Source organism: Schistocerca serialis, chromosome 4, assembly GCF_023864345.2.
Source record: "Schistocerca serialis cubense isolate TAMUIC-IGC-003099 chromosome 4, iqSchSeri2.2, whole genome shotgun sequence".
NCBI classification, from domain to species: domain Eukaryota; kingdom Metazoa; phylum Arthropoda; class Insecta; order Orthoptera; family Acrididae; genus Schistocerca; species Schistocerca serialis.
This window is the reverse complement of record NC_064641.1, coordinates 546,442,414-546,455,555: the sequence shown is the minus strand read 5'-3', so window position 1 is coordinate 546,455,555 and position 13,142 is coordinate 546,442,414.

Sequence of the window (13,142 nt, the reverse complement as noted above, 5' to 3'; positions counted from 1 at the left end):
TTTATTTCATTAAAGTATCCAGTTAAAGTACTCCACCCAGTCGATAGTGAAGGTTTACACACGATGTCAGCGTAGAATACGTATCGTATGTTTGCAATGTATGTGAAATACACATATGTTCAACGCATCCTCCTAAGCCCCTGGGTAGTTGGATTCGGATTTGAGTTAGAGGGATCTCCTGTAAATTACAGTTAAAAGAATATCTAATTCAGCTAAAAATTTTGGTATCCAATTGATATGGATCCCTTCGAGTTCTTCAACTTTTTTCACCTTTAATCAGTTTAGCTATTTATCACCGCCGTTAACACAACTATCTATTTCACTCACCTTTGGAGTGGTACGAGATTTAAATTGGTGCAATACTCCTTTCATTTCCTTTATAAAGGAACATTTGGAAACAGAGTTCACCATTTCTCCATTTGCTTTGTTACCATCAATTTCAGTTCCTGTACTGTCGATTAGTGACTGGACGCTAACATTGGTGCCACTAACAGCCTTTAAATATGACCAGAATTTCTTTGGTTTTGTGAGAGATCATTCTATAATACTTTGGTGCATCAGAAAGCTTCACGTATTACTCTCTGTCAGCCAAACGCATTTCACTCAACATCTCTTCATCTAAAGCCTTATTCTCTGTTTTACACTTATTATATAGTGGTCTCTGTTTCTTTAGAAGTAGTTTTATGATGGCTACGTAATTGAGGATTCTTCTCATCCTCTACGCACCTATTCAGTGTATAATCAGCTGTTCTTTTAAGCTCGATCCATTGTTCTTCTGGACGTTCCTGCGCAGAGCTAAACATTTCAAATTCTTGATTGGATTATGACTGCTGCCTCTTTATCTAGTCCTTTCTACCTGTTAGACTTGCGCTTTGTACTTTGGTAATCATTGTTGATACAATTGTATCTGGGTCAATGACACGTGTTTCAATGTGGACATTCTAAAAGATGCTCGATTTATTTCTTCCCATTAGAACCAATGTATTTCCATCATGAGCGCTGTTCCGAACTCTCTCTTCCCGATGTTTGTCAGAGAACACATTTATCATTCTTTCGCATGGTGTATCGTAACGCCCACCACTAACGAAATTATAAATATTACATTTGACTGTTTGGTGAAAACAGTTTCCTCCGATGATGAGGGTATGATTGGCGAATTTACCTACTAGCGAACTGAGATTTTCTCTGATGTTTTCGGTTGCATCTGAGGGTGACTCCACAGAAATATTGAATTATTCGTCATACCCACCCTGCTACTGTCTTGTACAGACAATGTGACACAACATACATGATACCTGCGTTTCCCATTAGCTTATACACACTTAAATTTTTCGAAAAAAAATCTCACTGATATCAGTTTCAAGTTATAATCTGTTTTCAGCGATTAGTACACTTGTGTGCAAGACTTAAGATTGAAAGTAACTGTCGCACGGGCAACGGCCTTGCCGCAGTGGACACACCGGTGCCCGACAGATCATCGAAGTTAAGCGCTGTCGGGCGTGGCCGGCACTTGGATGGGTCACCATCCAGACCGCCATGTGCTGTTGCCATTTTTAGTGGTGTACTCGGCCTCGTGACGCCAATTGAGGAGTTACTTGATCGAATAGTGCCGGCTCCGGTAACAGAAAACTATCATAACGACTGGTAGAGCGGTGTGCTGACCACACGCCCCTCCTATCGGCATCCTCAACTTAGGATGACACGGCGGTCGAATGGTCTCGTTGGGCCACTTTTGGCCTGAAGACGGAGTGCTATAACTGTCGTTTAATATAAAACTGCCAAGTAACATAGGTCGATGACGCTTGTAACATACGTGTAAAGAAATGCTGCAGTATGATACAGAAGGTAACTGAAAAAAAAAATAAAAGCAGTGAGTGGAATGGCAGGCAGAATTGGCCGTGCGGTTCTAGGCGCTGCAGTCTGGAACCGCGAGGCCGCTACGGTCGTAGGTTCCAATCCTGCCTCGGGCATGGATGTGTGTGATGTCCTTAGGTTAGTTAGGTTTAACTAGTTCTAAGTTCTAGGGGACTAATGACCTCATAAGTTGAGTCCCATAGTGCTCAGAGCCATTTGAACCATTTTTTGAGTGGAACGGAAATGACACTTTTATTACAGAAAATGAATTCACTAACTTCTCTTCCATTTATCATCGTCCCATGGACCTCACAAAATGGTTCATCAAGGGGCATGTTGTCACTACAGACAGCAAAGCATGCTCTGAAAGGTAAGGAATTTCTGTGGTAGCGCCTTCTATTCATTGACCAGCGCTGTTGACAATTATTGGACTGTCATTGGTGCATGTGTATGCGCTGCAGTACGTCACTCCAGCGCATCCCACACGTGCTCAGGGGAACGGACAAGCCAGTCTATTCGCCGAATTGATGCGCTTGTGCACTTTCGACCCTTGGAATGTTGTCAGGACCCCATGTGCTGCAGACAACATTCACTTGGAGAATGAGTACAGTGTCACAGCAACACTGACACTGACGTTCGGGAATGTTCCTCAGGGACGTCCATTAATTACGTGAGGTCAAAACTGTGGGAAGGGGAGGGTCCAGCAGAATCTCACAGCATCTCGTTTAAGGGGGCAGGGGCGGGAACAACCAAAATCTCGCGTCAGCTACTTATTCAGAGAATATACATTACACGTCATACATACTATTTTGTAAAATTATTCCCAAGCATTGACGATATTTAAGTGCCACCAAACCTCATGTCCTCTATGAACTGAAAAGGTGCTTTAAATATGTGCCTTGTTTGGGATTTTCCAATATGAAACAAGCGGCGCACAATTGACGGGTTTCATTCAGGGAGTTCTCTGCCACGTTGGCCGAAATCACTGCGCATCAGCCGGGGAATCAGTCGTTATATTCCACAACACATACAGTATAATGCCATGAGTTAGTATGAAAACTTTTACAATGCGTATGCATTTACATGCCAGCAATAAGTTAAACATTTCTGGAAGGAAGCTAAGCCGAGGTTAATCGACAATAATTCCTTTATTGATCATATAAATCAAGAGATTGGAAAGCTGTATAGTAATACAGCTTGCAGGTAGGTACTAATGACGTTGTCTTTCATCTGCAAAGTAAGTAAAGATCCAATGACATTTAATTTACTTAACATGCCACTAAAAATTTAGTTTTTCAGGTACATTTCCACATTATTATTACCATTTTCGTGGAGCCCTTTTGCCCGTGTGTTTCACTCTGTCTGTCCGTGCGAATACCAGTCAGGATTGGCATGTTTAAAATAAGCCATGCGTTAAAACACTGTTCAGTATACATTCTAAATAAAACTGGTTTTATTAAAGCATTTTAATTAATATTTAAGCCAAAAAAATCCATTTATTTGTAGATTTACCAAACTATGGGGTAAACCTCGCTTTAGGGGAAGGGAGCAGCCAACACATTACACCAAATCTTACTAAGGGGAAAGGGGGCTTAAATTTTAGAAAAATCCCTTCACCTAATTAATGTGCACCACCCTGGATGCATTACGTGTTCCGCTCTTGGGTTACATGTGTCACACTTCGTCCATCCTGTTTCTCGATGATTCTTCCCCGTGTGATGTCATCTTCCGCGGGTGAAGTCAACCAAATGTTGTCTCCTGGCCGTATTGTGACGAAGAACACCTCCATAGTTTACTATAATTGCTGGATGCTGGCGAACATTGTCTATGTCCTCCCTTCAACTGTCTCATGCTACGGGTGCGGGCCCATTCGTCGCAGTGATCACGCTGAAATAATGCACTTTCATTCACCTCCACCTAGTCCTTAATATCGTATGTTACTTTATCTACGTCGTTCTCAAGTTTTACAGAGCAATGCAATGTGTGAGGTCCACTGCTTCTTAAGGTGCGCTTTAAACTTTGGGACTTTGTTTCAAATTCTTCGACACTTATCCACTAGCATGGTCCGTATTTCCTTGAATCTCACACTTATCCTTCTGTGTGCGCTACAGTTATCGTTAACTTAATGAAGAGTCAACTAATATAAAAGGAGAAGCAGGCATGTTCGTGATGACTGGGTGTTGTGTGCTGTCCTTAGGTAAGTTAGGTTTATGTAGTTCTAAGTTCTAGGGGACTGATGACCATAGATGTTACGTCCCAGTGCTCAGATCCACCTTGAACCAACTTAGTTAGCTACCTGGGTAGTTATCTTTGATGTGTAGTACACACCGTATTAACTTAAGGGGGGTCCAAGGTTTCGACGAAGCCTCAGCTTAACTTGTCACAGAAACTTCGAAGTCTCTGGTTCAAATTTTCATTCCGACAAAACCAGCAGCTGGAATGATCCAAGTATGACTTCGGAGTCCAGACAACAGACATTGTTTTTTCTACCGTGTGTCACACACCATGGTTCGTTAGACGCTGCGCCTTCAACGGCTGCTGGAACAGCATGTTTATCATGTTGAATGGGGCTCCCAAGCATACACATTTAGTGCACCTGTTTCCTTGCCACACACTGTTTGTTGCCATTTCCCTAAGAGGTACTATTATTGTCAGAAAATTTGAATTGTCGACGCTTAAAAGATCCTACGGTTTTTTGTTTGTCTCCTCAGCACACCAAACTTCGGTTAAGAAGATTCCTGAGATACCCTGAGCTCTCCCTGGTCCATGCCTTCGCCGTAAAGTCGCCTAGACTACCATTTATGGTTCATTCACAGTCAAGTGGATAGGTTGTGATACATGCACATCTTGAGATAAAATTGCATAATTTAGCTACATCTGGTATTAGGGTACGTGACTCTCAGTATCACCGTACATTCATAGCAGCTTCCAGTCCCTGTCAGTATCCAGGGCGATTCCTAATGCTTGTAAACATCAATCACCTCATTCTGTGCCCAAAAGCATATACAGTAGGGCTGAAATGTAGCTGATGTAATATTTTACAGAACAGCAGATAGTAAGCAAACATTAACTAGTAAACGTTCAGGTGGCTTAAGAAACGCTGTAAGGACAACATAGACATTACAGCCGCGTAAGTACTTACATTACTGTCTCGAAAATCTGAATTTTTAAATTTCTTTATTTTGTATCTTTAACAGCTGGAGATTATGACAGAAATGCGATAGGACTTACAAAGAAATAGCGAAAAATTCTTGCCTCCCACATAATTCTTTGATGTAAATGAAATTTTGATTTTGTTATTTTGGTACAAAAACAATAATGAGTCAGTTGTCAATTTCTTCTACGCACTCGTCCATATAGACATTCAGAACAAAAACTGTCACCGTATTTTAGAGGATGAGTTAGTTAGGAAATCGCTTTTGCAGCAACAGGCTCGTATGAAGCAAATGACAAGATGTGAAAAGTTATTTCTCAATTCGATAAAATGGCAGAAGCGTGCGTCAGCATTTTAGATAACGAGTTAGCTAGGAAATCGCTTTAGCAGCAACAGGCTCATATGAAGCAAATGCCAAGATGTGAAAAGTGATTTCTCAATTCGGTAATATGGCAGAAGCGTGCGTGAGCTAGCCTACTAAAGAAACCAGATAGCAAGAGTTGGTTACTATTAAACATGTAGTACAAAAGACAAAATAAATTTCATCTTAGCGTGGAACGTATTTTCCAGGGTTTTCTGGTGTACTAATTAATTAATTAATCACCTTAAACAGGGTAGAACGACTACTGACAAATACCAGTAAACTATAAACATTCAATTATGATTGATTAAGCAGGTTTATGTACAAGCATTTCCATTCCTGTCTACAGTACTTGTCGTATACTTTAATTTGAACTGTGACAATCTTAAAATGTAATTTGATACTCTGGATACATGAATGCTTTTTTTATAAGTTGTCGGTGTTATAGTGCAGGTTACTTAGATTGCATGGAATGTAACCTCATTTTATGTTTTGATTTTCATTATAACAATAATTCGAATTAAGAATATATATATATATATATATATATATATATATATATATATATATATATATATATAATCACTGATATCACAAGATATTCGTTTCAGCTAAGTCACATACTACTAATCCAATAAATAATAATAATGAGGTTATTGTAATAATACCTCATTATACTGTTTTAGATTGTCAGCTCTCAAATAAAGTTTTTGGATAATGCAAGTGTAAACTAACTCGACGTAAATGCAACGTTGAATTAACCGGGTCAGATTATGAACACACAGCGACAGTATTCAGTGCTTCCACGTGAAGTAATAATATGAGTTACAGATACGTTTCTCCAAATAGTCAAATGCTAATTTTATAGCAACTGTATTGCTTGATAAAGCATCTGTGGAATGATCCCAGGTTTTCTCTAATAAAGGACGCATTTCATTTGGTAAAGGTTATTCATCTCGTGTGCATGTTCGCTAGAAATGAAATAAAATTCTGTATTCGCAGACGGGATAAAGGAGTACGCATTGCCGTATTGTGCACAAATCCGCTTCAATCCAGATTTGTTCAGTTACTCATTTTCATGCCGGATTTATTTGATTAATTTGTATCAGTCTTGTTTAAACAACTTTGTTACAGGGAAATTAATTAGAATCTTCACAGTGCTATTAAAGACAACCGGTAAATCCAAAAATTTATATGCCAACAGTATACCTCCAGTGAATATAGGAACTATGCACATTCCTTCGTATTTAATAACACGACACTAAGAAATGAGTATGGGTTTGTTACCTTTCCAATAAATGTGTATTTCCTTAATTGTAGGTGAAGCGATTGGCCATCATCAATCTTACGAATGCTTTAACATGACCCACCTGGACGTCCTCTGAATCTCAGTAGCATCTGCACCCAATGTGGTTAACTGCTTTTTGAATACATTCCAATTTATTGAGAATTGCGTTTGATACTAGCAGACGTCCTATAACTTGGAATGTTCTCCTTGTCTTATCTGCGTCTCATATCTGCATCTATACTCCGTAAGCACGTTATGGTAATATAATAATACCATGTGTTGTGTGTCAGAGCGTACTTTGTGCACCCCTGTCATTTATTTTCCTTTTTCTGATCCAGTCGCAATGGAGGACTGTTGATAAGCCTCCATGCAAGCTTGAATATTTCTTATTTGACTTTCAACGTCTATTCGCAAAATATACGTCGGAGGAATTTGCTGACACTTCTAGGATATTCGCTCTTGGACTTCTAACAGTAAACCACATCGTGATAATCGAAGGCTCACTTGTAGCATTTGCCACTGGAGTTACGTGAAGATCTTCGTGGTACTTTCACGCTTAGTAAACGAACTTATGACGAAACTCAACACTCTTATTTATGTCTTCTCTACTTCATCTACCAATACTGCCAGCTTTGTGATTCACCTTGTAGTAATTCTGCATTTGTAGAATCGCTTCTCTTCGTCTTCAGGTTATGATTTTACCCTACCATTAAATTTTACTTAGTCTCCTCATTATTTTCAAAAGCTTCGAGAGGCATAAGATATACAAAAGATAACTTTTTATTTATCTTCATTTTCTCTTCTTGTTGTTGGCTGCAGTTCCCTCGTCTACGGATACATTCTTGAGGTTGAAATTTTGGTTTTGTTGGTTCTTTTTGATCTGAATAATGTTTTAAGATTTGCCGGTTTTACACTTGAATTTTATTTTTGTCACATTTTTCAATATCACACCGTCTTTACAATTTCCACTTAATATTACAAACTACATTGTTAGTGTCGAATATAAAAATACGTCTGTATCACAGGCACACTTTTACGTTCTATAGTACTCACAATATTCCAAAGAGTTTACAAAGCAAAAAGTTTACACACTTTCTTGAAAAAAGTATAATCTTTACCACATTGTATCATTATCTTATAAATGAATCCAGAAATAAATTTAATAATCCGCGTTTGATTGTGCAATTAATAATATGAATTTCAAGTATGCCAGATATTTCGTAATTTCAAATATTTCTAAAAGAAGAATAATTTTAACCGTACATACAGAGCGTAGCAAATTAATTTCTCTTTATACATTTTAGTCTGAAATATAATACATCGTATACAAAATCAGATGAAAATCTTTCAGTGAAACAGCCGAGAATGTTCACCTATCCCAGATTCGGGATAGGTATCAGCTACCTCTATAGAAAAAAGATAATATTAGAGGGGGGTGTCCCATTACAACGTGATCCGTGATCTTCATTTCTGCTACTTGTCACGGTCTTCGTCTTTTTTTCATTTGTGCTTAATCTCTATTGCAGATTCATTAGACTGTTCATTTCATTCAACTGAACCTGTAATTGTTTCTCACTTCCAGTGGGGACAGAAGTGTTTCAAACGAAACTTATCACAGATATCCTTTCGCCCGCAATTTTAATCCTACATCTGAAAATTTCCGTTATTTCCCTCACTGCATCTGCGATTTACAGGTTGTGAAGCAAGGGAAATTCACTGAACTTTTGCCGTACCTCAAACATATTACTTCTTTCTTGGTTTTACATGTTTGTTATTTCTTCTTCGTCCTTGTGCATATTGTGCATTTCTCATACTTTACAGCATATTATATTCTTAAATGCATTTTCTACGGTTGTACATCTTATGACAGTATATTTTTCTTAAATCTCGACTCCGTTATCAAGCGCAGTGTTAGACCAGATACTAAGGTGTCTGCCGGCCGTGGTGGCCGAGCGGTTCTAGGCGCTTCGGTCCGGAACAGCGTGACTGCTATGGTCACAGGTTCGAATCCTGCCTCGGGCATGGATGTGTGTGATGTCCTTAGGTTAGTTAAGTTCAAGTAGTTCTAAGTTCAAGGGGTCTGATGACATCAGATGTTAAGTCCCATAGTGCTCAGAGCCATTTGAACCATTTGAACTAAGGTGTCCTTTGCTTCCATATAACAAAAGATATTTTGATCTAATAAATCCTCAGTTTTGTTTCGTGGTCTTCTGTATATTATTCTACACAGAAATTTGGACGCATCAGCTGATGAGAAGATTGAGCGACCTTCGGTGTTATATAGAAGATATTTTTCCGCTAGTCTGGTGGTGACGTGGAATTATTTTATAAACCCTGGTGGAATGTTATACAGGCTGAGTCACCTAACATTACCGCTGGATATATTTTGTAAACTACATCAAATACTGACGAATCGATTCCACAGACCGAACGTGAGGAGAGGGGCTAGTGTAATTGGTTAATACAAACCATAAAAAATGCACGAAAGTATGTTTTTAACACAAACCTAGGTTTTTTAAAATGGAACCCCGTTAGTTTTGTTAGCACATCTGAACATATAAACAAATACGTAATCAGTGCCGTTTGTTGCATTGTAAAATGTTAGTTACATCCGGAGATATTGTAACCTAAAATTGACGCTTGAGTACCACTCCTCCGCTGTTCGACCGGGTGTATCGGAGAGCACCGAATTACGTAGGGATCCTTAGGGAACGGTGATGGACCTTAGGTACAGAAGAGACTGGAACAGCACATTACGTCAACATGCTAACACCTTTTTATTAGTCTTTTTCACTGACACACATGTACATTACCATGAGGGGTGAGGTACACGTACACACGTGGTTTCCGTTTTCAATTACGGAGTGGAATAGAGTGTGTCCCGACATGTCAGGCCAATAGATATTCAATGTGGTGGCCATCATTTGCTGCACACTATTGCAATCTCTGGCGTAATGAATGTCGTACACGCCGCAGTACATCTGGTGTAATGTCGCCGCAGTCTGCCACAATACGTTGTTTCATATCCTCTGGGGTTGTAGGCACATCACGGTACACATTCTTCTTTAACGTACCCCACAGAAAGAAGTCCAGAGGTGTAAGATCAGGAGAACGGACTGGCCAATTTATGCGTCCTCCACGTCCTATGCGCTCGTCGAACATCCTGTCAAGGGTCAGCCTAGTGTTAATTGCGGAATGTGCAGGTGCACCATCATGCTGATACCACATACGTCGACGCGTTTCCAGTGGGAAATTTTCGAGCAACGTTGGCAGATCATTCTGTAGAAACGCGATGTATGTTGCAGCTGTTTGGGCCCCTGCAATGAAGTGAGGACCAATGAGGTGGTCGCCAGTGATTCCGCTCCAGTCCACGGTCGCTGTCGCTCTACCTGTCTGAGCCAGCGAGGATCGTCCACGGACCAGTAATGAATGTTCCGTAGATTCACTGCCCCGTGGTTTGTGAAACCCGCTTCATCGGTAAACAGGTAGAACTGCAAGTCATTCTCTGTTAATGCCCATTGACAGAATTGCACTCGATGATTAAAGTCATCACCATGTAATTGCTGATGTAGCGACACATGAAACGGGTGAAAGCGGTGACGATGCAGTATGCGCATGGCACTACTTTGACTCAGTCAACCGGCTCTCGCAATGTCCCGTGTACTCATGTTTGGGTTCATGGCAACAGCAGCTTACACACCAACTGCACCCGCTTCTCCTGTGACGGGCCTGTTACGGACCCGTTTGCGTGCTACGACCATACCTGTTGCATACAGTTGGCGGTAGATGTTTTGCAATGTGTGGCACGTTGGATGCTCTCTTTCTGGGTACCGTTCTGCATTTCGTCGACACTCGCCATAGATGAGTATCATCTCCGCCTTTTAAGAGTTCGAATACACCATGGTCACAGTTCCTACCACACTACACTATCACAGACGTCAGATAACACGATGTACTACAGTTGGTCTGCGTGCGGAGACGAATGCGGAATAACAATAGCAGCGAGCGCTACATGCGGACACTGCGACAGCTAGACCAAACCACAACAGTGCACTACAGCCACCACTCGTAAATACGGTCGTCATCGTAAACATGTCCCTGCAGATGCTGCTCGCCGACCGTGGCCCGTGTTTGTTACAACACGCAACTGAACGTCGGATGTTTCAAGCGTCAAATTTAGGTTACAATATCTCCGGATGTAATTAACATTTTACAATGCAACAAACGGTACTGATTACGTATTTGTGTATATGTTCAGATGTGCTAACAAAACTAACGTGGTTCCATTTAAAAAATAAGGTTTGTGTTAAAAAAACATACTTCCGTGCATTTTTGTATGGTTTGTATTGAACAATTACACTAGCCCCTCTCCTCACGTTCGGTCTGTGGAATCAGTTCGTCAGTATTTGATGTGGTTTACGAAATATATCCAGCGGTAACGTTAGGTGACTCACCCTGTATATTCCTTCTGTCTAGTTTGTCAGCAAGTCTTCCAAAGCTCTGACAAATTCTGACTCTCAATAATTGATCCTCCTCGTCTTCCAAACTGACATCTTCTTGACGTAGGAGCTTCTATAAGCAGAGCTTTTCGACAGCATTTTTATTTTTTGTGCTGCAGTCGAAATAAGTACTTTAAGTGACACTATATTTACCGAAAAACACTCACTAAATTTGCTTCCTCGATTATCCACTTTCGGTGTTAAGCTGTTACCGAGTGGTGCTCTACAGCACACCACGTTCACGCATAGACAATGAGTGTCGCTCTCCTTCCTCGTACCAATAACGCTGTTAGGAGTCGGATGTTGGTCATCATATAACAGTTTCTTTGATATATATACTTGCCGACTCAACAGTCAGGAAGTACATCCGGCATAAAAACAAGAAAAAAATATTACATTGTGATAACACCGGACCTCTGACAGCGTTATGCTGATAGTCATCTGTCAGCATAAAGAGGGTAGTTGTGTGGGCAATCTGTGTATCATCGTGTCTTAACTGTTAGTGTATCGGTTTTTCTGAAGCAGAAACCGAAAACCGGTTCAGATTGTGCCTTAACACGTTCGAGAAACCACATTCAGGTTGGCCAGTGTGCTAGATCTACGATCATCCACTATTCACATTCACAGCGAATCTGGCTCACAAATCGGTCTCCCACGCTATGGTACTACACGTTAGGCACTTCCCACAAAATTTCAAATTATTTACTTGTAAAAATAATGTAATCCTACACTAGCCAAGTGCGGGTTCATTAATCCTGTTAGAAACACAAGCCTGCTGCAGTGAGCGAGATTCAGACACAAGTGTGGTCCGGAGGTTTGTCTGCTCTGGAAATTAGCATAGACGGTGATCTGTTGCATTTCTGCAAAAGAGCACAATGCTGGTGCATGCACAAGAGTTTCGGAGTACACCACTTATCGTACATTGTTAAACATGGAGCTCTGCAACAGACCACCCCTACATGTTCTTATGCTGACATCGTCAATTACGACTGCAGTGGACACGGGACCATCAGGATTCGACCGTCGATCTATGGCAACGGGTCGGCTCTTCGGATGACCCACAGTTTGCTACATTATGTCGACGGTCCTCTCCATAAACAGCGTCATCAAAGTGAACGGCGTCTCGAAATGTACAGCGCGCCACAAGCGTAGTCTGGGGGGAGCAGTATTGTGCTATGAGGGACGTTCTCCTGCGCTAGCACGGGACGTATGGTAGCAATCGAAGTAACGCTGACAGCTGCGAACCATCCGTTTGACTTCATGCTTGGTTTTTCGCGCGAGAGCGATATCATCTTCCAGTTGTATAATTGTCCGTGTCTCGGGATAGAACGGTGCTACAGTGATTTGAGGAGTATTATAGTGAACTCAAGTTGTTTCGGCTGCCAAATTCACCTGATTTAAACATTTTGGAAACAATCTGCATTGCTGTCGGGTGCTATCACCACGTGCGGGAGTCATCGGCCCGTTAATTATGCGAATTACATGACTTGTGCGTAGACATTTAATGCCACAGACCTCCCACAAACCTATCAACAAACTCTCGGATCCCGCAGTGCACAGAATCAATTATATATTTCGTTCTAAAGACGGACGAATTAACTATTAAGTTGGAGATCAAAAGCTTTGGCTCATAAGTGTACGAATGACATGGAGTGGCGAAGCTCTGCGTAGCGCTGTTGATTCTGGACTTGATGGCAGACACGAACGTGTTCTGTTAGAGTAGAAGCAACATCTCGAGTCTGCAATGGATCTGTTTCCTGGTGGAAGGGTTTACTGAGGTGTTAACTTATGCTGTAGCTGGTATCATTGATCAATTTTGTACGCCCTCGCAACAGAATCGCCGTTCAGGGAGTACATATATTTTGAGGTTACCTTCACTTTTTTGGTGTGGCGATGATTATAAAATGGATATTGAATTAATTATATTGTCAGACTATCAAGATGTTTGCACCTGGTCTTTTCGTGCGTACGCGTTCATAAAGAGCG